We start from the raw sequence: 25,658 nt of genomic DNA, 5'->3' as shown, positions 1-25,658 counted from the left end.
TACCATTCACCTCTCTAAGAAAGATCGTGCCATTTTTTCCTCCACATAACTGAGAATGAAATGGACTAAAACCCAGAATTAACATGCCGCCCCTAGCCGTAGATGCATCTAGATCTCAACACTGTACATGCTAATGTAACATAGCTGTGTGTCCTGCAAAAAGAGCAGGGGTACCTTAAGTCATCTCACAAGATGTGGAAACAGCACTCAACCATATCCTTCTTTGATGTATCCTGAACCAGTTGCCTTGAATACTCTGGCTTTTTTCGATTGCATCTAGCTGTTGTGTGTGGGGAATTATTCATTCTAGAGTCAACCTTATTCCATAAAAAACGGTGCTAGAAAATCCAGCTGTAAATCATATGGAATTCCACACCTGACGCTTCCCATTCCAGTGTCATATGTGGTGAATGTACATTCAATAGAATTCCAGGTTTCCATGCGTGGAGCAAGGTCTCCCTCTACAGGATGTGGGGATGTAGCTCAGTGGTAGAGCGCATGCTTAGCATGTATGAGGCCCCGGGTTCAATCCCCGGCATCTCCAGCTTTTCGCCATGCTAATCTTGCCTTTTGACAGATAGCTAGGCTGGCATCATGAGTAAGGAAGTGAGATGTCATGCAGCTGGTGCCAGAACCCCACTTTCTTCGCCTTGCAAAACCTTTTGAAATGGGGCTATCTCATTTCCCGTGTTTATAGAAAAAAATAATCTTGCTTCCATAAGAAACCAAAGTGGTGATTTATCTTGGCATTCTTAGTATAGAAAACGGGCACAGCTGTCTTGGTCATTTATTTGAATTCTTCCTCTAAACCAGAGACTCTTACCAGAAGGTTTAAGAAAAACAGAATGTTTTCTTCATCCTAATCCCTTCTGAATGGTCCATTAATCTACTGGTTTTGCTTTTCCAGTTCCTTTCACAGAAGCATTAAAAATGCATGTTCTTCATGCTCCGTACGGAGTAATGACTCTCCTAACTTTCTGTCCTTTCCTTCATGTTCCCATGCTGTCATCCTTTTGCCAGAAATGCTTCCAAAGGGCTGTGGATTCCTCGGCCCCATGCCCTTTCAGGAAAACTCCTTTCTGTAGGATTTCTAATTCTAGGTCCCCTGCTTTCCTTCACGCCAGCACAGCACATTCAGGTAGGTAAGCAGTCCCCCTTTATGGTGATAAGATGTAGCTGAGAATGCACTCTAGGAAGTGGCAATTTGTAGAGCAAGCTGCAGGTCATATTCATGATTTTCAAGATTAGACTGCAGTACTCCCAGCCCACTCCCGCCGCAACCATTATTGAAAGAAAGATGAATGCAGCATGGAAAGCTGTACTGCCTAATCCTCCGATAGCTCAGTTGGGAGAGCGGAGGACTGTAGTGGAGAAACAGAAATCCTTAGGTCGCTGGTTCAAATCCGGCTCGGAGGAGTTTCCCCTTTTTTGTTTTCCATAGCTGCTTTCTCTCTTGTTAAAACATTATGTGCCCCTCTGATTGAGAAACATTTCCCTAGCTCCAAATAAATGCTAGGACAGAAGGGTAGACTTCTTCTGCTTTCCAATGAAATTGACCACATAGTCATTTCTGAGGGATGTTGGAAGAGAAATAAACAAGGACCTGCAGATCAGAATTCATTCCAAAGCCTTGACTAAATATATGAAGGCACTTGGAAGACTTCCAGTTTCATTGTACCAAGGTAGATGTTTCGGCAGCCGAACCAGCTAAAACTCACCTACAATGAGTGGCCATGGATATCAAAGAGGGAATCTACAAAGACACCAACTCCTTAAAACTGAGCAAGATGCAATGTGGAGGAATAGTTTACAGATTTGGAGAAAATCTGAGATGTTTCTCTTGACTAAAGAAACACTGCAATGCCCTCTCTGAGGATCGAACTCAGGACCTTCAGATTATGAGACTGACGCGCTGCCTACTGCGCTAAGAAGGCTGCTTGAAACCGCTAACAAATGCGTCTACACACCATGAAGAGGGAAGGTAGCAAAAATGCTGTTCTCATGTTGGAATATCAATACACTTCGGTTGCCTCGCTGGATTAAAATCGTCTGCAGTTATAATGGTCAGAAGACTGCTCTTTCCCAGTGCTTAAACCCACACCCCATACATTTAGCCATGCAAAAGAAATCAGGGCATACCATTCACCTCTCTAAGAAAGATCGTGCCATTTTTTCCTCCACATAACTGAGAATGAAATGGACTAAAACCCAGAATTAACATGCCGCCCCTAGCCGTAGATGCATCTAGATCTCAACACTGTACATGCTAATGTAACATAGCTGTGTGTCCTGCAAAAAGAGCAGGGGTACCTTAAGTCATCTCACAAGATGTGGAAACAGCACTCAACCATATCCTTCTTTGATGTATCCTGAACCAGTTGCCTTGAATACTCTGGCTTTTTTCGATTGCATCTAGCTGTTGTGTGTGGGGAATTATTCATTCTAGAGTCAACCTTATTCCATAAAAAACGGTGCTAGAAAATCCAGCTGTAAATCATATGGAATTCCACACCTGACGCTTCCCATTCCAGTGTCATATGTGGTGAATGTACATTCAATAGAATTCCAGGTTTCCATGCGTGGAGCAAGGTCTCCCTCTACAGGATGTGGGGATGTAGCTCAGTGGTAGAGCGCATGCTTAGCATGTATGAGGCCCCGGGTTCAATCCCCGGCATCTCCAGCTTTTCGCCATGCTAATCTTGCCTTTTGACAGATAGCTAGGCTGGCATCATGAGTAAGGAAGTGAGATGTCATGCAGCTGGTGCCAGAACCCCACTTTCTTCGCCTTGCAAAACCTTTTGAAATGGGGCTATCTCATTTCCCGTGTTTATAGAAAAAAATAATCTTGCTTCCATAAGAAACCAAAGTGGTGATTTATCTTGGCATTCTTAGTATAGAAAACGGGCACAGCTGTCTTGGTCATTTATTTGAATTCTTCCTCTAAACCAGAGACTCTTACCAGAAGGTTTAAGAAAAACAGAATGTTTTCTTCATCCTAATCCCTTCTGAATGGTCCATTAATCTACTGGTTTTGCTTTTCCAGTTCCTTTCACAGAAGCATTAAAAATGCATGTTCTTCATGCTCCGTACGGAGTAATGACTCTCCTAACTTTCTGTCCTTTCCTTCATGTTCCCATGCTGTCATCCTTTTGCCAGAAATGCTTCCAAAGGGCTGTGGATTCCTCGGCCCCATGCCCTTTCAGGAAAACTCCTTTCTGTAGGATTTCTAATTCTAGGTCCCCTGCTTTCCTTCACGCCAGCACAGCACATTCAGGTAGGTAAGCAGTCCCCCTTTATGGTGATAAGATGTAGCTGAGAATGCACTCTAGGAAGTGGCAATTTGTAGAGCAAGCTGCAGGTCATATTCATGATTTTCAAGATTAGACTGCAGTACTCCCACCCCACTCCCGCCGCAACCATTATTGAAAGAAAGATGAATGCAGCATGGAAAGCTGTACTGCCTAATCCTCCGATAGCTCAGTTGGGAGAGCGGAGGACTGTAGTGGAGAAACAGAAATCCTTAGGTCGCTGGTTCAAATCCGGCTCGGAGGAGTTTCCCCTTTTTTGTTTTCCATAGCTGCTTTCTCTCTTGTTAAAACATTATGTGCCCCTCTGATTGAGAAACATTTCCCTAGCTCCAAATAAATGCTAGGACAGAAGGGTAGACTTCTTCTGCTTTCCAATGAAATTGACCACATAGTCATTTCTGAGGGATGTTGGAAGAGAAATAAACAAGGACCTGCAGATCAGAATTCATTCCAAAGCCTTGACTAAATATATGAAGGCACTTGGAAGACTTCCAGTTTCATTGTACCAAGGTAGATGTTTCGGCAGCCGAACCAGCTAAAACTCACCTACAATGAGTGGCCATGGATATGAAAGAGGGAATCTACAAAGACACCAACTCCTTAAAACTGAGCAAGATGCAATGTGGAGGAATAGTTTACAGATTTGGAGAAAATCTGAGATGTTTCTCTTGACAAAAGAAACACTGCAATGCCCTCTCTGAGGATCGAACTCAGGACCTTCAGATTATGAGACTGACGCGCTGCCTACTGCGCTAAGAAGGCTGCTTGAAACCGCTAACAAATGCGTCTACACACCATGAAGAGGGAAGGTAGCAAAAATGCTGTTCTCATGTTGGAATATCAATACACTTCGGTTGCCTCGCTGGATTAAAATCGTCTGCAGTTATAATGGTCAGAAGACTGCTCTTTCCCAGTGCTTAAACCCACACCCCATACATTTAGCCATGCAAAAGAAATCAGGGCATACCATTCACCTCTCTAAGAAAGATCGTGCCATTTTTTCCTCCACATAACTGAGAATGAAATGGACTAAAACCCAGAATTAACATGCCGCCCCTAGCCGTAGATGCATCTAGATCTCAACACTGTACATGCTAATGTAACATAGCTGTGTGTCCTGCAAAAAGAGCAGGGGTACCTTAAGTCATCTCACAAGATGTGGAAACAGCACTCAACCATATCCTTCTTTGATGTATCCTGAACCAGTTGCCTTGAATACTCTGGCTTTTTTCGATTGCATCTAGCTGTTGTGTGTGGGGAATTATTCATTCTAGAGTCAACCTTATTCCATAAAAAACGGTGCTAGAAAATCCAGCTGTAAATCATATGGAATTCCACACCTGACGCTTCCCATTCCAGTGTCATATGTGGTGAATGTACATTCAATAGAATTCCAGGTTTCCATGCGTGGAGCAAGGTCTCCCTCTACAGGATGTGGGGATGTAGCTCAGTGGTAGAGCGCATGCTTAGCATGTATGAGGCCCCGGGTTCAATCCCCGGCATCTCCAGCTTTTCGCCATGCTAATCTTGCCTTTTGACAGATAGCTAGGCTGGCATCATGAGTAAGGAAGTGAGATGTCATGCAGCTGGTGCCAGAACCCCACTTTCTTCGCCTTGCAAAACCTTTTGAAATGGGGCTATCTCATTTCCCGTGTTTATAGAAAAAAATAATCTTGCTTCCATAAGAAACCAAAGTGGTGATTTATCTTGGCATTCTTAGTATAGAAAACGGGCACAGCTGTCTTGGTCATTTATTTGAATTCTTCCTCTAAACCAGAGACTCTTACCAGAAGGTTTAAGAAAAACAGAATGTTTTCTTCATCCTAATCCCTTCTGAATGGTCCATTAATCTACTGGTTTTGCTTTTCCAGTTCCTTTCACAGAAGCATTAAAAATGCATGTTCTTCATGCTCCGTACGGAGTAATGACTCTCCTAACTTTCTGTCCTTTCCTTCATGTTCCCATGCTGTCATCCTTTTGCCAGAAATGCTTCCAAAGGGCTGTGGATTCCTCGGCCCCATGCCCTTTCAGGAAAACTCCTTTCTGTAGGATTTCTAATTCTAGGTCCCCTGCTTTCCTTCACGCCAGCACAGCACATTCAGGTAGGTAAGCAGTCCCCCTTTATGGTGATAAGATGTAGCTGAGAATGCACTCTAGGAAGTGGCAATTTGTAGAGCAAGCTGCAGGTCATATTCATGATTTTCAAGATTAGACTGCAGTACTCCCAGCCCACTCCCGCCGCAACCATTATTGAAAGAAAGATGAATGCAGCATGGAAAGCTGTACTGCCTAATCCTCCGATAGCTCAGTTGGGAGAGCGGAGGACTGTAGTGGAGAAACAGAAATCCTTAGGTCGCTGGTTCAAATCCGGCTCGGAGGAGTTTCCCCTTTTTTGTTTTCCATAGCTGCTTTCTCTCTTGTTAAAACATTATGTGCCCCTCTGATTGAGAAACATTTCCCTAGCTCCAAATAAATGCTAGGACAGAAGGGTAGACTTCTTCTGCTTTCCAATGAAATTGACCACATAGTCATTTCTGAGGGATGTTGGAAGAGAAATAAACAAGGACCTGCAGATCAGAATTCATTCCAAAGCCTTGACTAAATATATGAAGGCACTTGGAAGACTTCCAGTTTCATTGTACCAAGGTAGATGTTTCGGCAGCCGAACCAGCTAAAACTCACCTACAATGAGTGGCCATGGATATCAAAGAGGGAATCTACAAAGACACCAACTCCTTAAAACTGAGCAAGATGCAATGTGGAGGAATAGTTTACAGATTTGGAGAAAATCTGAGATGTTTCTCTTGACTAAAGAAACACTGCAATGCCCTCTCTGAGGATCGAACTCAGGACCTTCAGATTATGAGACTGACGCGCTGCCTACTGCGCTAAGAAGGCTGCTTGAAACCGCTAACAAATGCGTCTACACACCATGAAGAGGGAAGGTAGCAAAAATGCTGTTCTCATGTTGGAATATCAATACACTTCGGTTGCCTCGCTGGATTAAAATCGTCTGCAGTTATAATGGTCAGAAGACTGCTCTTTCCCAGTGCTTAAACCCACACCCCATACATTTAGCCATGCAAAAGAAATCAGGGCATACCATTCACCTCTCTAAGAAAGATCGTGCCATTTTTTCCTCCACATAACTGAGAATGAAATGGACTAAAACCCAGAATTAACATGCCGCCCCTAGCCGTAGATGCATCTAGATCTCAACACTGTACATGCTAATGTAACATAGCTGTGTGTCCTGCAAAAAGAGCAGGGGTACCTTAAGTCATCTCACAAGATGTGGAAACAGCACTCAACCATATCCTTCTTTGATGTATCCTGAACCAGTTGCCTTGAATACTCTGGCTTTTTTCGATTGCATCTAGCTGTTGTGTGTGGGGAATTATTCATTCTAGAGTCAACCTTATTCCATAAAAAACGGTGCTAGAAAATCCAGCTGTAAATCATATGGAATTCCACACCTGACGCTTCCCATTCCAGTGTCATATGTGGTGAATGTACATTCAATAGAATTCCAGGTTTCCATGCGTGGAGCAAGGTCTCCCTCTACAGGATGTGGGGATGTAGCTCAGTGGTAGAGCGCATGCTTAGCATGTATGAGGCCCCGGGTTCAATCCCCGGCATCTCCAGCTTTTCGCCATGCTAATCTTGCCTTTTGACAGATAGCTAGGCTGGCATCATGAGTAAGGAAGTGAGATGTCATGCAGCTGGTGCCAGAACCCCACTTTCTTCGCCTTGCAAAACCTTTTGAAATGGGGCTATCTCATTTCCCGTGTTTATAGAAAAAAATAATCTTGCTTCCATAAGAAACCAAAGTGGTGATTTATCTTGGCATTCTTAGTATAGAAAACGGGCACAGCTGTCTTGGTCATTTATTTGAATTCTTCCTCTAAACCAGAGACTCTTACCAGAAGGTTTAAGAAAAACAGAATGTTTTCTTCATCCTAATCCCTTCTGAATGGTCCATTAATCTACTGGTTTTGCTTTTCCAGTTCCTTTCACAGAAGCATTAAAAATGCATGTTCTTCATGCTCCGTACGGAGTAATGACTCTCCTAACTTTCTGTCCTTTCCTTCATGTTCCCATGCTGTCATCCTTTTGCCAGAAATGCTTCCAAAGGGCTGTGGATTCCTCGGCCCCATGCCCTTTCAGGAAAACTCCTTTCTGTAGGATTTCTAATTCTAGGTCCCCTGCTTTCCTTCACGCCAGCACAGCACATTCAGGTAGGTAAGCAGTCCCCCTTTATGGTGATAAGATGTAGCTGAGAATGCACTCTAGGAAGTGGCAATTTGTAGAGCAAGCTGCAGGTCATATTCATGATTTTCAAGATTAGACTGCAGTACTCCCACCCCACTCCCGCCGCAACCATTATTGAAAGAAAGATGAATGCAGCATGGAAAGCTGTACTGCCTAATCCTCCGATAGCTCAGTTGGGAGAGCGGAGGACTGTAGTGGAGAAACAGAAATCCTTAGGTCGCTGGTTCAAATCCGGCTCGGAGGAGTTTCCCCTTTTTTGTTTTCCATAGCTGCTTTCTCTCTTGTTAAAACATTATGTGCCCCTCTGATTGAGAAACATTTCCCTAGCTCCAAATAAATGCTAGGACAGAAGGGTAGACTTCTTCTGCTTTCCAATGAAATTGACCACATAGTCATTTCTGAGGGATGTTGGAAGAGAAATAAACAAGGACCTGCAGATCAGAATTCATTCCAAAGCCTTGACTAAATATATGAAGGCACTTGGAAGACTTCCAGTTTCATTGTACCAAGGTAGATGTTTCGGCAGCCGAACCAGCTAAAACTCACCTACAATGAGTGGCCATGGATATGAAAGAGGGAATCTACAAAGACACCAACTCCTTAAAACTGAGCAAGATGCAATGTGGAGGAATAGTTTACAGATTTGGAGAAAATCTGAGATGTTTCTCTTGACAAAAGAAACACTGCAATGCCCTCTCTGAGGATCGAACTCAGGACCTTCAGATTATGAGACTGACGCGCTGCCTACTGCGCTAAGAAGGCTGCTTGAAACCGCTAACAAATGCGTCTACACACCATGAAGAGGGAAGGTAGCAAAAATGCTGTTCTCATGTTGGAATATCAATACACTTCGGTTGCCTCGCTGGATTAAAATCGTCTGCAGTTATAATGGTCAGAAGACTGCTCTTTCCCAGTGCTTAAACCCACACCCCATACATTTAGCCATGCAAAAGAAATCAGGGCATACCATTCACCTCTCTAAGAAAGATCGTGCCATTTTTTCCTCCACATAACTGAGAATGAAATGGACTAAAACCCAGAATTAACATGCCGCCCCTAGCCGTAGATGCATCTAGATCTCAACACTGTACATGCTAATGTAACATAGCTGTGTGTCCTGCAAAAAGAGCAGGGGTACCTTAAGTCATCTCACAAGATGTGGAAACAGCACTCAACCATATCCTTCTTTGATGTATCCTGAACCAGTTGCCTTGAATACTCTGGCTTTTTTCGATTGCATCTAGCTGTTGTGTGTGGGGAATTATTCATTCTAGAGTCAACCTTATTCCATAAAAAACGGTGCTAGAAAATCCAGCTGTAAATCATATGGAATTCCACACCTGACGCTTCCCATTCCAGTGTCATATGTGGTGAATGTACATTCAATAGAATTCCAGGTTTCCATGCGTGGAGCAAGGTCTCCCTCTACAGGATGTGGGGATGTAGCTCAGTGGTAGAGCGCATGCTTAGCATGTATGAGGCCCCGGGTTCAATCCCCGGCATCTCCAGCTTTTCGCCATGCTAATCTTGCCTTTTGACAGATAGCTAGGCTGGCATCATGAGTAAGGAAGTGAGATGTCATGCAGCTGGTGCCAGAACCCCACTTTCTTCGCCTTGCAAAACCTTTTGAAATGGGGCTATCTCATTTCCCGTGTTTATAGAAAAAAATAATCTTGCTTCCATAAGAAACCAAAGTGGTGATTTATCTTGGCATTCTTAGTATAGAAAACGGGCACAGCTGTCTTGGTCATTTATTTGAATTCTTCCTCTAAACCAGAGACTCTTACCAGAAGGTTTAAGAAAAACAGAATGTTTTCTTCATCCTAATCCCTTCTGAATGGTCCATTAATCTACTGGTTTTGCTTTTCCAGTTCCTTTCACAGAAGCATTAAAAATGCATGTTCTTCATGCTCCGTACGGAGTAATGACTCTCCTAACTTTCTGTCCTTTCCTTCATGTTCCCATGCTGTCATCCTTTTGCCAGAAATGCTTCCAAAGGGCTGTGGATTCCTCGGCCCCATGCCCTTTCAGGAAAACTCCTTTCTGTAGGATTTCTAATTCTAGGTCCCCTGCTTTCCTTCACGCCAGCACAGCACATTCAGGTAGGTAAGCAGTCCCCCTTTATGGTGATAAGATGTAGCTGAGAATGCACTCTAGGAAGTGGCAATTTGTAGAGCAAGCTGCAGGTCATATTCATGATTTTCAAGATTAGACTGCAGTACTCCCACCCCACTCCCGCCGCAACCATTATTGAAAGAAAGATGAATGCAGCATGGAAAGCTGTACTGCCTAATCCTCCGATAGCTCAGTTGGGAGAGCGGAGGACTGTAGTGGAGAAACAGAAATCCTTAGGTCGCTGGTTCAAATCCGGCTCGGAGGAGTTTCCCCTTTTTTGTTTTCCATAGCTGCTTTCTCTCTTGTTAAAACATTATGTGCCCCTCTGATTGAGAAACATTTCCCTAGCTCCAAATAAATGCTAGGACAGAAGGGTAGACTTCTTCTGCTTTCCAATGAAATTGACCACATAGTCATTTCTGAGGGATGTTGGAAGAGAAATAAACAAGGACCTGCAGATCAGAATTCATTCCAAAGCCTTGACTAAATATATGAAGGCACTTGGAAGACTTCCAGTTTCATTGTACCAAGGTAGATGTTTCGGCAGCCGAACCAGCTAAAACTCACCTACAATGAGTGGCCATGGATATGAAAGAGGGAATCTACAAAGACACCAACTCCTTAAAACTGAGCAAGATGCAATGTGGAGGAATAGTTTACAGATTTGGAGAAAATCTGAGATGTTTCTCTTGACAAAAGAAACACTGCAATGCCCTCTCTGAGGATCGAACTCAGGACCTTCAGATTATGAGACTGACGCGCTGCCTACTGCGCTAAGAAGGCTGCTTGAAACCGCTAACAAATGCGTCTACACACCATGAAGAGGGAAGGTAGCAAAAATGCTGTTCTCATGTTGGAATATCAATACACTTCGGTTGCCTCGCTGGATTAAAATCGTCTGCAGTTATAATGGTCAGAAGACTGCTCTTTCCCAGTGCTTAAACCCACACCCCATACATTTAGCCATGCAAAAGAAATCAGGGCATACCATTCACCTCTCTAAGAAAGATCGTGCCATTTTTTCCTCCACATAACTGAGAATGAAATGGACTAAAACCCAGAATTAACATGCCGCCCCTAGCCGTAGATGCATCTAGATCTCAACACTGTACATGCTAATGTAACATAGCTGTGTGTCCTGCAAAAAGAGCAGGGGTACCTTAAGTCATCTCACAAGATGTGGAAACAGCACTCAACCATATCCTTCTTTGATGTATCCTGAACCAGTTGCCTTGAATACTCTGGCTTTTTTCGATTGCATCTAGCTGTTGTGTGTGGGGAATTATTCATTCTAGAGTCAACCTTATTCCATAAAAAACGGTGCTAGAAAATCCAGCTGTAAATCATATGGAATTCCACACCTGACGCTTCCCATTCCAGTGTCATATGTGGTGAATGTACATTCAATAGAATTCCAGGTTTCCATGCGTGGAGCAAGGTCTCCCTCTACAGGATGTGGGGATGTAGCTCAGTGGTAGAGCGCATGCTTAGCATGTATGAGGCCCCGGGTTCAATCCCCGGCATCACCAGCTTTTCGCCATGCTAATCTTGCCTTTTGACAGATAGCTAGGCTGGCATCATGAGTAAGGAAGTGAGATGTCATGCAGCTGGTGCCAGAACCCCACTTTCTTCGCCTTGCAAAACCTTTTGAAATGGGGCTATCTCATTTCCCGTGTTTATAGAAAAAAATAATCTTGCTTCCTTAAGAAACCAAAGTGGTGATTTATCTTGGCATTCTTAGTATAGAAAACGGGCACAGCTGTCTTGGTCATTTATTTGAATTCTTCCTCTAAACCAGAGACTCTTACCAGAAGGTTTAAGAAAAACAGAATGTTTTCTTCATCCTAATCCCTTCTGAATGGTCCATTAATCTACTGGTTTTGCTTTTCCAGTTCCTTTCACAGAAGCATTAAAAATGCATGTTCTTCATGCTCCGTACGGAGTAATGACTCTCCTAACTTTCTGTCCTTTCCTTCATGTTCCCATGCTGTCATCCTTTTGCCAGAAATGCTTCCAAAGGGCTGTGGATTCCTCGGCCCCATGCCCTTTCAGGAAAACTCCTTTCTGTAGGATTTCTAATTCTAGGTCCCCTGCTTTCCTTCACGCCAGCACAGCACATTCAGGTAGGTAAGCAGTCCCCCTTTATGGTGATAAGATGTAGCTGAGAATGCACTCTAGGAAGTGGCAATTTGTAGAGCAAGCTGCAGGTCATATTCATGATTTTCAAGATTAGACTGCAGTACTCCCACCCCACTCCCGCCGCAACCATTATTGAAAGAAAGATGAATGCAGCATGGAAAGCTGTACTGCCTAATCCTCCGATAGCTCAGTTGGGAGAGCGGAGGACTGTAGTGGAGAAACAGAAATCCTTAGGTCGCTGGTTCAAATCCGGCTCGGAGGAGTTTCCCCTTTTTTGTTTTCCATAGCTGCTTTCTCTCTTGTTAAAACATTATGTGCCCCTCTGATTGAGAAACATTTCCCTAGCTCCAAATAAATGCTAGGACAGAAGGGTAGACTTCTTCTGCTTTCCAATGAAATTGACCACATAGTCATTTCTGAGGGATGTTGGAAGAGAAATAAACAAGGACCTGCAGATCAGAATTCATTCCAAAGCCTTGACTAAATATATGAAGGCACTTGGAAGACTTCCAGTTTCATTGTACCAAGGTAGATGTTTCGGCAGCCGAACCAGCTAAAACTCACCTACAATGAGTGGCCATGGATATGAAAGAGGGAATCTACAAAGACACCAACTCCTTAAAACTGAGCAAGATGCAATGTGGAGGAATAGTTTACAGATTTGGAGAAAATCTGAGATGTTTCTCTTGACAAAAGAAACACTGCAATGCCCTCTCTGAGGATCGAACTCAGGACCTTCAGATTATGAGACTGACGCGCTGCCTACTGCGCTAAGAAGGCTGCTTGAAACCGCTAACAAATGCGTCTACACACCATGAAGAGGGAAGGTAGCAAAAATGCTGTTCTCATGTTGGAATATCAATACACTTCGGTTGCCTCGCTGGATTAAAATCGTCTGCAGTTATAATGGTCAGAAGACTGCTCTTTCCCAGTGCTTAAACCCACACCCCATACATTTAGCCATGCAAAAGAAATCAGGGCATACCATTCACCTCTCTAAGAAAGATCGTGCCATTTTTTCCTCCACATAACTGAGAATGAAATGGACTAAAACCCAGAATTAACATGCCGCCCCTAGCCGTAGATGCATCTAGATCTCAACACTGTACATGCTAATGTAACATAGCTGTGTGTCCTGCAAAAAGAGCAGGGGTACCTTAAGTCATCTCACAAGATGTGGAAACAGCACTCAACCATATCCTTCTTTGATGTATCCTGAACCAGTTGCCTTGAATACTCTGGCTTTTTTCGATTGCATCTAGCTGTTGTGTGTGGGGAATTATTCATTCTAGAGTCAACCTTATTCCATAAAAAACGGTGCTAGAAAATCCAGCTGTAAATCATATGGAATTCCACACCTGACGCTTCCCATTCCAGTGTCATATGTGGTGAATGTACATTCAATAGAATTCCAGGTTTCCATGCGTGGAGCAAGGTCTCCCTCTACAGGATGTGGGGATGTAGCTCAGTGGTAGAGCGCATGCTTAGCATGTATGAGGCCCCGGGTTCAATCCCCGGCATCTCCAGCTTTTCGCCATGCTAATCTTGCCTTTTGACAGATAGCTAGGCTGGCATCATGAGTAAGGAAGTGAGATGTCATGCAGCTGGTGCCAGAACCCCACTTTCTTCGCCTTGCAAAACCTTTTGAAATGGGGCTATCTCATTTCCCGTGTTTATAGAAAAAAATAATCTTGCTTCCATAAGAAACCAAAGTGGTGATTTATCTTGGCATTCTTAGTATAGAAAACGGGCACAGCTGTCTTGGTCATTTATTTGAATTCTTCCTCTAAACCAGAGACTCTTACCAGAAGGTTTAAGAAAAACAGAATGTTTTCTTCATCCTAATCCCTTCTGAATGGTCCATTAATCTACTGGTTTTGCTTTTCCAGTTCCTTTCACAGAAGCATTAAAAATGCATGTTCTTCATGCTCCGTACGGAGTAATGACTCTCCTAACTTTCTGTCCTTTCCTTCATGTTCCCATGCTGTCATCCTTTTGCCAGAAATGCTTCCAAAGGGCTGTGGATTCCTCGGCCCCATGCCCTTTCAGGAAAACTCCTTTCTGTAGGATTTCTAATTCTAGGTCCCCTGCTTTCCTTCACGCCAGCACAGCACATTCAGGTAGGTAAGCAGTCCCCCTTTATGGTGATAAGATGTAGCTGAGAATGCACTCTAGGAAGTGGCAATTTGTAGAGCAAGCTGCAGGTCATATTCATGATTTTCAAGATTAGACTGCAGTACTCCCACCCCACTCCCGCCGCAACCATTATTGAAAGAAAGATGAATGCAGCATGGAAAGCTGTACTGCCTAATCCTCCGATAGCTCAGTTGGGAGAGCGGAGGACTGTAGTGGAGAAACAGAAATCCTTAGGTCGCTGGTTCAAATCCGGCTCGGAGGAGTTTCCCCTTTTTTGTTTTCCATAGCTGCTTTCTCTCTTGTTAAAACATTATGTGCCCCTCTGATTGAGAAACATTTCCCTAGCTCCAAATAAATGCTAGGACAGAAGGGTAGACTTCTTCTGCTTTCCAATGAAATTGACCACATAGTCATTTCTGAGGGATGTTGGAAGAGAAATAAACAAGGACCTGCAGATCAGAATTCATTCCAAAGCCTTGACTAAATATATGAAGGCACTTGGAAGACTTCCAGTTTCATTGTACCAAGGTAGATGTTTCGGCAGCCGAACCAGCTAAAACTCACCTACAATGAGTGGCCATGGATATGAAAGAGGGAATCTACAAAGACACCAACTCCTTAAAACTGAGCAAGATGCAATGTGGAGGAATAGTTTACAGATTTGGAGAAAATCTGAGATGTTTCTCTTGACAAAAGAAACACTGCAATGCCCTCTCTGAGGATCGAACTCAGGACCTTCAGATTATGAGACTGACGCGCTGCCTACTGCGCTAAGAAGGCTGCTTGAAACCGCTAACAAATGCGTCTACACACCATGAAGAGGGAAGGTAGCAAAAATGCTGTTCTCATGTTGGAATATCAATACACTTCGGTTGCCTCGCTGGATTAAAATCGTCTGCAGTTATAATGGTCAGAAGACTGCTCTTTCCCAGTGCTTAAACCCACACCCCATACATTTAGCCATGCAAAAGAAATCAGGGCATACCATTCACCTCTCTAAGAAAGATCGTGCCATTTTTTCCTCCACATAACTGAGAATGAAATGGACTAAAACCCAGAATTAACATGCCGCCCCTAGCCGTAGATGCATCTAGATCTCAACACTGTACATGCTAATGTAACATAGCTGTGTGTCCTGCAAAAAGAGCAGGGGTACCTTAAGTCATCTCACAAGATGTGGAAACAGCACTCAACCATATCCTTCTTTGATGTATCCTGAACCAGTTGCCTTGAATACTCTGGCTTTTTTCGATTGCATCTAGCTGTTGTGTGTGGGGAATTATTCATTCTAGAGTCAACCTTATTCCATAAAAAACGGTGCTAGAAAATCCAGCTGTAAATCATATGGAATTCCACACCTGACGCTTCCCATTCCAGTGTCATATGTGGTGAATGTACATTCAATAGAATTCCAGGTTTCCATGCGTGGAGCAAGGTCTCCCTCTACAGGATGTGGGGATGTAGCTCAGTGGTAGAGCGCATGCTTAGCATGTATGAGGCCCCGGGTTCAATCCCCGGCATCTCCAGCTTTTCGCCATGCTAATCTTGCCTTTTGACAGATAGCTAGGCTGGCATCATGAGTAAGGAAGTGAGATGTCATGCAGCTGGTGCCAGAACCCCACTTTCTTCGCCTTGCAAAACCTTTTGAAATGGGGCTATCTCATTTCCCGTGTTTATAGAAAAAAATAATCTTGCTTCCATAAGAAACCAAAGTGGTGATTTATCTTGGTATTCTTAGTATAGAAAACGGGCACAGCTGTCTTGGTCATTTATTTGAATTCTTCCTCTAAACCAGAGACTCTTACCAGAAGGTTTAAGAAAAACAGAATGTTTTCTTCATCCTAATCCCTTCTGAATGGTCCATTAATCTACTGGTTTTGCTTTTCCAGTTCCTTTCACAGAAGCATTAAAAATGCATGTTCTTCATGCTCCGTACGGAGTAATGACTCTCCTAACTTTCTGTCCTTTCCTTCATGTTCCCATGCTGTCATCCTTTTGCCAGAAATGCTTCCAAAGGGCTGTGGATTCCTCGGCCCCATGCCCTTTCAGGAAAACTCCTTTCTGTAGGATTTCTAATTCTAGGTCCCCTGCTTTCCTTCACGCCAGCACAGCACATTCAGGTAGGTAAGCAGTCCCCCTTTATGGTGATAAGATGTAGCTGAGAATGCACTCTAGGAAGTGGCAATTTGTAGAGCAAGCTGCAGGTCATATTCATGATTTTCAAGATTAGACTGCAGTACTCCCACCCCACTCCCGCCGCAACCATTATTGAAAGAAAGATGAATGCAGCATGGAAAGCTGTACTGCCTAATCCTCCGATAGCTCAGTTGGGAGAGCGGAGGACTGTAGTGGAGAAACAGAAATCCTTAGGTCGCTGGTTCAAATCCGGCTCGGAGGAGTTTCCCCTTTTTTGTTTTCCATAGCTGCTTTCTCTCTTGTTAAAACATTATGTGCCCCTCTGATTGAGAAACATTTCCCTAGCTCCAAATAAATGCTAGGACAGAAGGGTAGACTTCTTCTGCTTTCCAATGAAATTGACCACATAGTCATTTCTGAGGGATGTTGGAAGAGAAATAAACAAGGACCTGCAGATCAGAATTCATTCCAAAGCCTTGACTAAATATATGAAGGCACTTGGAAGACTTCCAGTTTCATTGTACCAAGGTAGATGTTTCGGCAGCCGAACCAGCTAAAACTCACCTACAATGAGTGGCCATGGATATGAAAGAGGGAATCTACAAAGACACCAACTCCTTAAAACTGAGCAAGATGCAATGTGGAGGAATAGTTTACAGATTTGGAGAAAATCTGAGATGTTTCTCTTGACAAAAGAAACACTGCAATGCCCTCTCTGAGGATCGAACTCAGGACCTTCAGATTATGAGACTGACGCGCTGCCTACTGCGCTAAGAAGGCTGCTTGAAACCGCTAACAAATGCGTCTACACACCATGAAGAGGGAAGGTAGCAAAAATGCTGTTCTCATGTTGGAATATCAATACACTTCGGTTGCCTCGCTGGATTAAAATCGTCTGCAGTTATAATGGTCAGAAGACTGCTCTTTCCCAGTGCTTAAACCCACACCCCATACATTTAGCCATGCAAAAGAAATCAGGGCATACCATTCACCTCTCTAAGAAAGATCGTGCCATTTTTTCCTCCACATAACTGAGAATGAAATGGACTAAAACCCAGAATTAACATGCCGCCCCTAGCCGTAGATGCATCTAGATCTCAACACTGTACATGCTAATGTAACATAGCTGTGTGTCCTGCAAAAAGAGCAGGGGTACCTTAAGTCATCTCACAAGATGTGGAAACAGCACTCAACCATATCCTTCTTTGATGTATCCTGAACCAGTTGCCTTGAATACTCTGGCTTTTTTCGATTGCATCTAGCTGTTGTGTGTGGGGAATTATTCATTCTAGAGTCAACCTTATTCCATAAAAAACGGTGCTAGAAAATCCAGCTGTAAATCATATGGAATTCCACACCTGACGCTTCCCATTCCAGTGTCATATGTGGTGAATGTACATTCAATAGAATTCCAGGTTTCCATGCGTGGAGCAAGGTCTCCCTCTACAGGATGTGGGGATGTAGCTCAGTGGTAGAGCGCATGCTTAGCATGTATGAGGCCCCGGGTTCAATCCCCGGCATCTCCAGCTTTTCGCCATGCTAATCTTGCCTTTTGACAGATAGCTAGGCTGGCATCATGAGTAAGGAAGTGAGATGTCATGCAGCTGGTGCCAGAACCCCACTTTCTTCGCCTTGCAAAACCTTTTGAAATGGGGCTATCTCATTTCCCGTGTTTATAGAAAAAAATAATCTTGCTTCCATAAGAAACCAAAGTGGTGATTTATCTTGGCATTCTTAGTATAGAAAACGGGCACAGCTGTCTTGGTCATTTATTTGAATTCTTCCTCTAAACCAGAGACTCTTACCAGAAGGTTTAAGAAAAACAGAATGTTTTCTTCATCCTAATCCCTTCTGAATGGTCCATTAATCTACTGGTTTTGCTTTTCCAGTTCCTTTCACAGAAGCATTAAAAATGCATGTTCTTCATGCTCCGTACGGAGTAATGACTCTCCTAACTTTCTGTCCTTTCCTTCATGTTCCCATGCTGTCATCCTTTTGCCAGAAATGCTTCCAAAGGGCTGTGGATTCCTCGGCCCCATGCCCTTTCAGGAAAACTCCTTTCTGTAGGATTTCTAATTCTAGGTCCCCTGCTTTCCTTCACGCCAGCACAGCACATTCAGGTAGGTAAGCAGTCCCCCTTTATGGTGATAAGATGTAGCTGAGAATGCACTCTAGGAAGTGGCAATTTGTAGAGCAAGCTGCAGGTCATATTCATGATTTTCAAGATTAGACTGCAGTACTCCCACCCCACTCCCGCCGCAACCATTATTGAAAGAAAGATGAATGCAGCATGGAAAGCTGTACTGCCTAATCCTCCGATAGCTCAGTTGGGAGAGCGGAGGACTGTAGTGGAGAAACAGAAATCCTTAGGTCGCTGGTTCAAATCCGGCTCGGAGGAGTTTCCCCTTTTTTGTTTTCCATAGCTGCTTTCTCTCTTGTTAAAACATTATGTGCCCCTCTGATTGAGAAACATTTCCCTAGCTCCAAATAAATGCTAGGACAGAAGGGTAGACTTCTTCTGCTTTCCAATGAAATTGACCACATAGTCATTTCTGAGGGATGTTGGAAGAGAAATAAACAAGGACCTGCAGATCAGAATTCATTCCAAAGCCTTGACTAAATATATGAAGGCACTTGGAAGACTTCCAGTTTCATTGTACCAAGGTAGATGTTTCGGCAGCCGAACCAGCTAAAACTCACCTACAATGAGTGGCCATGGATATGAAAGAGGGAATCTACAAAGACACCAACTCCTTAAAACTGAGCAAGATGCAATGTGGAGGAATAGTTTACAGATTTGGAGAAAATCTGAGATGTTTCTCTTGACAAAAGAAACACTGCAATGCCCTCTCTGAGGATCGAACTCAGGACCTTCAGATTATGAGACTGACGCGCTGCCTACTGCGCTAAGAAGGCTGCTTGAAACCGCTAACAAATGCGTCTACACACCATGAAGAGGGAAGGTAGCAAAAATGCTGTTCTCATGTTGGAATATCAATACACTTCGGTTGCCTCGCTGGATTAAAATCGTCTGCAGTTATAATGGTCAGAAGACTGCTCTTTCCCAGTGCTTAAACCCACACCCCATACATTTAGCCATGCAAAAGAAATCAGGGCATACCATTCACCTCTCTAAGAAAGATCGTGCCATTTTTTCCTCCACATAACTGAGAATGAAATGGACTAAAACCCAGAATTAACATGCCGCCCCTAGCCGTAGATGCATCTAGATCTCAACACTGTACATGCTAATGTAACATAGCTGTGTGTCCTGCAAAAAGAGCAGGGGTACCTTAAGTCATCTCACAAGATGTGGAAACAGCACTCAACCATATCCTTCTTTGATGTATCCTGAACCAGTTGCCTTGAATACTCTGGCTTTTTTCGATTGCATCTAGCTGTTGTGTGTGGGGAATTATTCATTCTAGAGTCAACCTTATTCCATAAAAAACGGTGCTAGAAAATCCAGCTGTAAATCATATGGAATTCCACACCTGACGCTTCCCATTCCAGTGTCATATGTGGTGAATGTACATTCAATAGAATTCCAGGTTTCCATGCGTGGAGCAAGGTCTCCCTCTACAGGATGTGGGGATGTAGCTCAGTGGTAGAGCGCATGCTTAGCATGTATGAGGCCCCGGGTTCAATCCCCGGCATCTCCAGCTTTTCGCCATGCTAATCTTGCCTTTTGACAGATAGCTAGGCTGGCATCATGAGTAAGGAAGTGAGATGTCATGCAGCTGGTGCCAGAACCCCACTTTCTTCGCCTTGCAAAACCTTTTGAAATGGGGCTATCTCATTTCCCGTGTTTATAGAAAAAAATAATCTTGCTTCCATAAGAAACCAAAGTGGTGATTTATCTTGGTATTCTTAGTATAGAAAACGGGCACAGCTGTCTTGGTCATTTATTTGAATTCTTCCTCTAAACCAGAGACTCTTACCAGAAGGTTTAAGAAAAACAGAATGTTTTCTTCATCCTAATCCCTTCTGAATGGTCCATTAATCTACTGGTTTTGCTTTTCCAGTTCCTTTCACAGAAGCATTAAAAATGCATGTTCTTCATGCTCCGTACGGAGTAATGACTCTCCTAACTTTCTGTCCTTTCCTTCATGTTCCCATGCTGTCATCCTTTTGCCAGAAATGCTTCCAAAGGGCTGTGGATTCCTCGGCCCCATGCCCTTTCAGGAAAACTCCTTTCTGTAGGATTTCTAATTCTAGGTCCCCTGCTTTCCTTCACGCCAGCACAGCACATTCAGGTAGGTAAGCAGTCCCCCTTTATGGTGATAAGATGTAGCTGAGAATGCACTCTAGGAAGTGGCAATTTGTAGAGCAAGCTGCAGGTCATATTCATGATTTTCAAGATTAGACTGCAGTACTCCCACCCCACTCCCGCCGCAACCATTATTGAAAGAAAGATGAATGCAGCATGGAAAGCTGTACTGCCTAATCCTCCGATAGCTCAGTTGGGAGAGCGGAGGACTGTAGTGGAGAAACAGAAATCCTTAGGTCGCTGGTTCAAATCCGGCTCGGAGGAGTTTCCCCTTTTTTGTTTTCCATAGCTGCTTTCTCTCTTGTTAAAACATTATGTGCCCCTCTGATTGAGAAACATTTCCCTAGCTCCAAATAAATGCTAGGACAGAAGGGTAGACTTCTTCTGCTTTCCAATGAAATTGACCACATAGTCATTTCTGAGGGATGTTGGAAGAGAAATAAACAAGGACCTGCAGATCAGAATTCATTCCAAAGCCTTGACTAAATATATGAAGGCACTTGGAAGACTTCCAGTTTCATTGTACCAAGGTAGATGTTTCGGCAGCCGAACCAGCTAAAACTCACCTACAATGAGTGGCCATGGATATGAAAGAGGGAATCTACAAAGACACCAACTCCTTAAAACTGAGCAAGATGCAATGTGGAGGAATAGTTTACAGATTTGGAGAAAATCTGAGATGTTTCTCTTGACAAAAGAAACACTGCAATGCCCTCTCTGAGGATCGAACTCAGGACCTTCAGATTATGAGACTGACGCGCTGCCTACTGCGCTAAGAAGGCTGCTTGAAACCGCTAACAAATGCGTCTACACACCATGAAGAGGGAAGGTAGCAAAAATGCTGTTCTCATGTTGGAATATCAATACACTTCGGTTGCCTCGCTGGATTAAAATCGTCTGCAGTTATAATGGTCAGAAGACTGCTCTTTCCCAGTGCTTAAACCCACACCCCATACATTTAGCCATGCAAAAGAAATCAGGGCATACCATTCACCTCTCTAAGAAAGATCGTGCCATTTTTTCCTCCACATAACTGAGAATGAAATGGACTAAAACCCAGAATTAACATGCCGCCCCTAGCCGTAGATGCATCTAGATCTCAACACTGTACATGCTAATGTAACATAGCTGTGTGTCCTGCAAAAAGAGCAGGGGTACCTTAAGTCATCTCACAAGATGTGGAAACAGCACTCAACCATATCCTTCTTTGATGTATCCTGAACCAGTTGCCTTGAATACTCTGGCTTTTTTCGATTGCATCTAGCTGTTGTGTGTGGGGAATTATTCATTCTAGAGTCAACCTTATTCCATAAAAAACGGTGCTAGAAAATCCAGCTGTAAATCATATGGAATTCCACACCTGACGCTTCCCATTCCAGTGTCATATGTGGTGAATGTACATTCAATAGAATTCCAGGTTTCCATGCGTGGAGCAAGGTCTCCCTCTACAGGATGTGGGGATGTAGCTCAGTGGTAGAGCGCATGCTTAGCATGTATGAGGCCCCGGGTTCAATCCCCGGCATCTCCAGCTTTTCGCCATGCTAATCTTGCCTTTTGACAGATAGCTAGGCTGGCATCATGAGTAAGGAAGTGAGATGTCATGCAGCTGGTGCCAGAACCCCACTTTCTTCGCCTTGCAAAACCTTTTGAAATGGGGCTATCTCATTTCCCGTGTTTATAGAAAAAAATAATCTTGCTTCCATAAGAAACCAAAGTGGTGATTTATCTTGGCATTCTTAGTATAGAAAACGGGCACAGCTGTCTTGGTCATTTATTTGAATTCTTCCTCTAAACCAGAGACTCTTACCAGAAGGTTTAAGAAAAACAGAATGTTTTCTTCATCCTAATCCCTTCTGAATGGTCCATTAATCTACTGGTTTTGCTTTTCCAGTTCCTTTCACAGAAGCATTAAAAATGCATGTTCTTCATGCTCCGTACGGAGTAATGACTCTCCTAACTTTCTGTCCTTTCCTTCATGTTCCCATGCTGTCATCCTTTTGCCAGAAATGCTTCCAAAGGGCTGTGGATTCCTCGGCCCCATGCCCTTTCAGGAAAACTCCTTTCTGTAGGATTTCTAATTCTAGGTCCCCTGCTTTCCTTCACGCCAGCACAGCACATTCAGGTAGGTAAGCAGTCCCCCTTTATGGTGATAAGATGTAGCTGAGAATGCACTCTAGGAAGTGGCAATTTGTAGAGCAAGCTGCAGGTCATATTCATGATTTTCAAGATTAGACTGCAGTACTCCCACCCCACTCCCGCCGCAACCATTATTGAAAGAAAGATGAATGCAGCATGGAAAGCTGTACTGCCTAATCCTCCGATAGCTCAGTTGGGAGAGCGGAGGACTGTAGTGGAGAAACAGAAATCCTTAGGTCGCTGGTTCAAATCCGGCTCGGAGGAGTTTCCCCTTTTTTGTTTTCCATAGCTGCTTTCTCTCTTGTTAAAACATTATGTGCCCCTCTGATTGAGAAACATTTCCCTAGCTCCAAATAAATGCTAGGACAGAAGGGTAGACTTCTTCTGCTTTCCAATGAAATTGACCACATAGTCATTTCTGAGGGATGTTGGAAGAGAAATAAACAAGGACCTGCAGATCAGAATTCATTCCAAAGCCTTGACTAAATATATGAAGGCACTTGGAAGACTTCCAGTTTCATTGTACCAAGGTAGATGTTTCGGCAGCCGAACCAGCTAAAACTCACCTACAATGAGTGGCCATGGATATGAAAGAGGGAATCTACAAAGACACCAACTCCTTAAAACTGAGCAAGATGCAATGTGGAGGAATAGTTTACAGATTTGGAGAAAATCTGAGATGTTTCTCTTGACAAAAGAAACACTGCAATGCCCTCTCTGAGGATCGAACTCAGGACCTTCAGATTATGAGACTGACGCGCTGCCTACTGCGCTAAGAAGGCTGCTTGAAACCGCTAACAAATGCGTCTACACACCATGAAGAGGGAAGGTAGCAAAAATGCTGTTCTCATGTTGGAATATCAATACACTTCGGTTGCCTCGCTGGATTAAAATCGTCTGCAGTTATAATGGTCAGAAGACTGCTCTTTCCCAGTGCTTAAACCCACACCCCATACATTTAGCCATGCAAAAGAAATCAGGGCATACCATTCACCTCTCTAAGAAAGATCGTGCCATTTTTTCCTCCACATAACTGAGAATGAAATGGACTAAAACCCAGAATTAACATGCCGCCCCTAGCCGTAGATGCATCTAGATCTCAACACTGTACATGCTAATGTAACATAGCTGTGTGTCCTGCAAAAAGAGCAGGGGTACCTTAAGTCATCTCACAAGATGTGGAAACAGCACTCAACCATATCCTTCTTTGATGTATCCTGAACCAGTTGCCTTGAATACTCTGGCTTTTTTCGATTGCATCTAGCTGTTGTGTGTGGGGAATTATTCATTCTAGAGTCAACCTTATTCCATAAAAAACGGTGCTAGAAAATCCAGCTGTAAATCATATGGAATTCCACACCTGACGCTTCCCATTCCAGTGTCATATGTGGTGAATGTACATTCAATAGAATTCCAGGTTTCCATGCGTGGAGCAAGGTCTCCCTCTACAGGATGTGGGGATGTAGCTCAGTGGTAGAGCGCATGCTTAGCATGTATGAGGCCCCGGGTTCAATCCCCGGCATCTCCAGCTTTTCGCCATGCTAATCTTGCCTTTTGACAGATAGCTAGGCTGGCATCATGAGTAAGGAAGTGAGATGTCATGCAGCTGGTGCCAGAACCCCACTTTCTTCGCCTTGCAAAACCTTTTGAAATGGGGCTATCTCATTTCCCGTGTTTATAGAAAAAAATAATCTTGCTTCCATAAGAAACCAAAGTGGTGATTTATCTTGGTATTCTTAGTATAGAAAACGGGCACAGCTGTCTTGGTCATTTATTTGAATTCTTCCTCTAAACCAGAGACTCTTACCAGAAGGTTTAAGAAAAACAGAATGTTTTCTTCATCCTAATCCCTTCTGAATGGTCCATTAATCTACTGGTTTTGCTTTTCCAGTTCCTTTCACAGAAGCATTAAAAATGCATGTTCTTCATGCTCCGTACGGAGTAATGACTCTCCTAACTTTCTGTCCTTTCCTTCATGTTCCCATGCTGTCATCCTTTTGCCAGAAATGCTTCCAAAGGGCTGTGGATTCCTCGGCCCCATGCCCTTTCAGGAAAACTCCTTTCTGTAGGATTTCTAATTCTAGGTCCCCTGCTTTCCTTCACGCCAGCACAGCACATTCAGGTAGGTAAGCAGTCCCCCTTTATGGTGATAAGATGTAGCTGAGAATGCACTCTAGGAAGTGGCAATTTGTAGAGCAAGCTGCAGGTCATATTCATGATTTTCAAGATTAGACTGCAGTACTCCCACCCCACTCCCGCCGCAACCATTATTGAAAGAAAGATGAATGCAGCATGGAAAGCTGTACTGCCTAATCCTCCGATAGCTCAGTTGGGAGAGCGGAGGACTGTAGTGGAGAAACAGAAATCCTTAGGTCGCTGGTTCAAATCCGGCTCGGAGGAGTTTCCCCTTTTTTGTTTTCCATAGCTGCTTTCTCTCTTGTTAAAACATTATGTGCCCCTCTGATTGAGAAACATTTCCCTAGCTCCAAATAAATGCTAGGACAGAAGGGTAGACTTCTTCTGCTTTCCAATGAAATTGACCACATAGTCATTTCTGAGGGATGTTGGAAGAGAAATAAACAAGGACCTGCAGATCAGAATTCATTCCAAAGCCTTGACTAAATATATGAAGGCACTTGGAAGACTTCCAGTTTCATTGTACCAAGGTAGATGTTTCGGCAGCCGAACCAGCTAAAACTCACCTACAATGAGTGGCCATGGATATGAAAGAGGGAATCTACAAAGACACCAACTCCTTAAAACTGAGCAAGATGCAATGTGGAGGAATAGTTTACAGATTTGGAGAAAATCTGAGATGTTTCTCTTGACAAAAGAAACACTGCAATGCCCTCTCTGAGGATCGAACTCAGGACCTTCAGATTATGAGACTGACGCGCTGCCTACTGCGCTAAGAAGGCTGCTTGAAACCGCTAACAAATGCGTCTACACACCATGAAGAGGGAAGGTAGCAAAAATGCTGTTCTCATGTTGGAATATCAATACACTTCGGTTGCCTCGCTGGATTAAAATCGTCTGCAGTTATAATGGTCAGAAGACTGCTCTTTCCCAGTGCTTAAACCCACACCCCATACATTTAGCCATGCAAAAGAAATCAGGGCATACCATTCACCTCTCTAAGAAAGATC

General features: G+C 43.6%; 35 non-coding genes across 35 annotated transcripts; 23 read left to right on the top strand and 12 right to left on the bottom strand.

The window, feature by feature from the left end:
- Positions 1 to 472: 472 nt before the first annotated feature.
- Positions 473 to 544, top strand: TRNAA-AGC (transfer RNA alanine (anticodon AGC)). The gene has a single exon. It is a non-coding gene; the product is annotated as a tRNA-Ala (tRNA).
- A 786-nt stretch (positions 545 to 1,330) lies between these two features.
- Positions 1,331 to 1,416, top strand: TRNAY-GUA (transfer RNA tyrosine (anticodon GUA)). Its single transcript is given in 2 exon segments — positions 1,331 to 1,367; positions 1,381 to 1,416. It is a non-coding gene; the product is annotated as a tRNA-Tyr (tRNA).
- Positions 1,417 to 1,861: 445 nt separating this feature from the next.
- TRNAM-CAU (transfer RNA methionine (anticodon CAU)) lies at positions 1,862 to 1,934 on the bottom strand. The gene has a single exon. It is a non-coding gene; the product is annotated as a tRNA-Met (tRNA).
- A 674-nt stretch (positions 1,935 to 2,608) lies between these two features.
- Positions 2,609 to 2,680, top strand: TRNAA-AGC (transfer RNA alanine (anticodon AGC)). Its single transcript has one exon. It is a non-coding gene; the product is annotated as a tRNA-Ala (tRNA).
- A 786-nt stretch (positions 2,681 to 3,466) lies between these two features.
- Positions 3,467 to 3,552, top strand: TRNAY-GUA (transfer RNA tyrosine (anticodon GUA)). The gene is given in 2 exon segments: positions 3,467 to 3,503; positions 3,517 to 3,552. It is a non-coding gene; the product is annotated as a tRNA-Tyr (tRNA).
- Positions 3,553 to 3,997: 445 nt separating this feature from the next.
- On the bottom strand, positions 3,998 to 4,070 carry TRNAM-CAU (transfer RNA methionine (anticodon CAU)). The gene has a single exon. It is a non-coding gene; the product is annotated as a tRNA-Met (tRNA).
- Positions 4,071 to 4,744: 674 nt separating this feature from the next.
- On the top strand, positions 4,745 to 4,816 carry TRNAA-AGC (transfer RNA alanine (anticodon AGC)). The gene has a single exon. It is a non-coding gene; the product is annotated as a tRNA-Ala (tRNA).
- A 786-nt stretch (positions 4,817 to 5,602) lies between these two features.
- Positions 5,603 to 5,688, top strand: TRNAY-GUA (transfer RNA tyrosine (anticodon GUA)). The gene is given in 2 exon segments: positions 5,603 to 5,639; positions 5,653 to 5,688. It is a non-coding gene; the product is annotated as a tRNA-Tyr (tRNA).
- A 445-nt stretch (positions 5,689 to 6,133) lies between these two features.
- TRNAM-CAU (transfer RNA methionine (anticodon CAU)) lies at positions 6,134 to 6,206 on the bottom strand. Its single transcript has one exon. It is a non-coding gene; the product is annotated as a tRNA-Met (tRNA).
- Positions 6,207 to 6,880: 674 nt separating this feature from the next.
- TRNAA-AGC (transfer RNA alanine (anticodon AGC)) lies at positions 6,881 to 6,952 on the top strand. Its single transcript has one exon. It is a non-coding gene; the product is annotated as a tRNA-Ala (tRNA).
- A 786-nt stretch (positions 6,953 to 7,738) lies between these two features.
- Positions 7,739 to 7,824, top strand: TRNAY-GUA (transfer RNA tyrosine (anticodon GUA)). The gene is given in 2 exon segments: positions 7,739 to 7,775; positions 7,789 to 7,824. It is a non-coding gene; the product is annotated as a tRNA-Tyr (tRNA).
- Positions 7,825 to 8,269: 445 nt separating this feature from the next.
- On the bottom strand, positions 8,270 to 8,342 carry TRNAM-CAU (transfer RNA methionine (anticodon CAU)). Its single transcript has one exon. It is a non-coding gene; the product is annotated as a tRNA-Met (tRNA).
- A 674-nt stretch (positions 8,343 to 9,016) lies between these two features.
- On the top strand, positions 9,017 to 9,088 carry TRNAA-AGC (transfer RNA alanine (anticodon AGC)). Its single transcript has one exon. It is a non-coding gene; the product is annotated as a tRNA-Ala (tRNA).
- A 786-nt stretch (positions 9,089 to 9,874) lies between these two features.
- Positions 9,875 to 9,960, top strand: TRNAY-GUA (transfer RNA tyrosine (anticodon GUA)). Its single transcript is given in 2 exon segments — positions 9,875 to 9,911; positions 9,925 to 9,960. It is a non-coding gene; the product is annotated as a tRNA-Tyr (tRNA).
- Positions 9,961 to 10,405: 445 nt separating this feature from the next.
- TRNAM-CAU (transfer RNA methionine (anticodon CAU)) lies at positions 10,406 to 10,478 on the bottom strand. Its single transcript has one exon. It is a non-coding gene; the product is annotated as a tRNA-Met (tRNA).
- Positions 10,479 to 12,010: 1,532 nt separating this feature from the next.
- On the top strand, positions 12,011 to 12,096 carry TRNAY-GUA (transfer RNA tyrosine (anticodon GUA)). Its single transcript is given in 2 exon segments — positions 12,011 to 12,047; positions 12,061 to 12,096. It is a non-coding gene; the product is annotated as a tRNA-Tyr (tRNA).
- A 445-nt stretch (positions 12,097 to 12,541) lies between these two features.
- Positions 12,542 to 12,614, bottom strand: TRNAM-CAU (transfer RNA methionine (anticodon CAU)). The gene has a single exon. It is a non-coding gene; the product is annotated as a tRNA-Met (tRNA).
- A 674-nt stretch (positions 12,615 to 13,288) lies between these two features.
- On the top strand, positions 13,289 to 13,360 carry TRNAA-AGC (transfer RNA alanine (anticodon AGC)). The gene has a single exon. It is a non-coding gene; the product is annotated as a tRNA-Ala (tRNA).
- Positions 13,361 to 14,146: 786 nt separating this feature from the next.
- TRNAY-GUA (transfer RNA tyrosine (anticodon GUA)) lies at positions 14,147 to 14,232 on the top strand. The gene is given in 2 exon segments: positions 14,147 to 14,183; positions 14,197 to 14,232. It is a non-coding gene; the product is annotated as a tRNA-Tyr (tRNA).
- A 445-nt stretch (positions 14,233 to 14,677) lies between these two features.
- On the bottom strand, positions 14,678 to 14,750 carry TRNAM-CAU (transfer RNA methionine (anticodon CAU)). Its single transcript has one exon. It is a non-coding gene; the product is annotated as a tRNA-Met (tRNA).
- A 674-nt stretch (positions 14,751 to 15,424) lies between these two features.
- Positions 15,425 to 15,496, top strand: TRNAA-AGC (transfer RNA alanine (anticodon AGC)). The gene has a single exon. It is a non-coding gene; the product is annotated as a tRNA-Ala (tRNA).
- A 786-nt stretch (positions 15,497 to 16,282) lies between these two features.
- TRNAY-GUA (transfer RNA tyrosine (anticodon GUA)) lies at positions 16,283 to 16,368 on the top strand. Its single transcript is given in 2 exon segments — positions 16,283 to 16,319; positions 16,333 to 16,368. It is a non-coding gene; the product is annotated as a tRNA-Tyr (tRNA).
- Positions 16,369 to 16,813: 445 nt separating this feature from the next.
- Positions 16,814 to 16,886, bottom strand: TRNAM-CAU (transfer RNA methionine (anticodon CAU)). The gene has a single exon. It is a non-coding gene; the product is annotated as a tRNA-Met (tRNA).
- Positions 16,887 to 17,560: 674 nt separating this feature from the next.
- TRNAA-AGC (transfer RNA alanine (anticodon AGC)) lies at positions 17,561 to 17,632 on the top strand. The gene has a single exon. It is a non-coding gene; the product is annotated as a tRNA-Ala (tRNA).
- Positions 17,633 to 18,418: 786 nt separating this feature from the next.
- Positions 18,419 to 18,504, top strand: TRNAY-GUA (transfer RNA tyrosine (anticodon GUA)). The gene is given in 2 exon segments: positions 18,419 to 18,455; positions 18,469 to 18,504. It is a non-coding gene; the product is annotated as a tRNA-Tyr (tRNA).
- A 445-nt stretch (positions 18,505 to 18,949) lies between these two features.
- Positions 18,950 to 19,022, bottom strand: TRNAM-CAU (transfer RNA methionine (anticodon CAU)). Its single transcript has one exon. It is a non-coding gene; the product is annotated as a tRNA-Met (tRNA).
- Positions 19,023 to 19,696: 674 nt separating this feature from the next.
- Positions 19,697 to 19,768, top strand: TRNAA-AGC (transfer RNA alanine (anticodon AGC)). The gene has a single exon. It is a non-coding gene; the product is annotated as a tRNA-Ala (tRNA).
- A 786-nt stretch (positions 19,769 to 20,554) lies between these two features.
- TRNAY-GUA (transfer RNA tyrosine (anticodon GUA)) lies at positions 20,555 to 20,640 on the top strand. Its single transcript is given in 2 exon segments — positions 20,555 to 20,591; positions 20,605 to 20,640. It is a non-coding gene; the product is annotated as a tRNA-Tyr (tRNA).
- A 445-nt stretch (positions 20,641 to 21,085) lies between these two features.
- On the bottom strand, positions 21,086 to 21,158 carry TRNAM-CAU (transfer RNA methionine (anticodon CAU)). The gene has a single exon. It is a non-coding gene; the product is annotated as a tRNA-Met (tRNA).
- Positions 21,159 to 21,832: 674 nt separating this feature from the next.
- On the top strand, positions 21,833 to 21,904 carry TRNAA-AGC (transfer RNA alanine (anticodon AGC)). The gene has a single exon. It is a non-coding gene; the product is annotated as a tRNA-Ala (tRNA).
- Positions 21,905 to 22,690: 786 nt separating this feature from the next.
- TRNAY-GUA (transfer RNA tyrosine (anticodon GUA)) lies at positions 22,691 to 22,776 on the top strand. The gene is given in 2 exon segments: positions 22,691 to 22,727; positions 22,741 to 22,776. It is a non-coding gene; the product is annotated as a tRNA-Tyr (tRNA).
- Positions 22,777 to 23,221: 445 nt separating this feature from the next.
- On the bottom strand, positions 23,222 to 23,294 carry TRNAM-CAU (transfer RNA methionine (anticodon CAU)). The gene has a single exon. It is a non-coding gene; the product is annotated as a tRNA-Met (tRNA).
- A 674-nt stretch (positions 23,295 to 23,968) lies between these two features.
- On the top strand, positions 23,969 to 24,040 carry TRNAA-AGC (transfer RNA alanine (anticodon AGC)). The gene has a single exon. It is a non-coding gene; the product is annotated as a tRNA-Ala (tRNA).
- A 786-nt stretch (positions 24,041 to 24,826) lies between these two features.
- TRNAY-GUA (transfer RNA tyrosine (anticodon GUA)) lies at positions 24,827 to 24,912 on the top strand. Its single transcript is given in 2 exon segments — positions 24,827 to 24,863; positions 24,877 to 24,912. It is a non-coding gene; the product is annotated as a tRNA-Tyr (tRNA).
- Positions 24,913 to 25,357: 445 nt separating this feature from the next.
- Positions 25,358 to 25,430, bottom strand: TRNAM-CAU (transfer RNA methionine (anticodon CAU)). Its single transcript has one exon. It is a non-coding gene; the product is annotated as a tRNA-Met (tRNA).
- Between the last annotated feature and the right edge of the window lie 228 nt (positions 25,431 to 25,658).

Source organism: Pleurodeles waltl, unplaced genomic scaffold (assembly GCF_031143425.1).
Source record: "Pleurodeles waltl isolate 20211129_DDA unplaced genomic scaffold, aPleWal1.hap1.20221129 scaffold_107, whole genome shotgun sequence".
Lineage (NCBI taxonomy): Eukaryota > Metazoa > Chordata > Amphibia > Caudata > Salamandridae > Pleurodeles > Pleurodeles waltl.
This window is presented reverse-complemented; position numbering and strand designations above follow the sequence as displayed.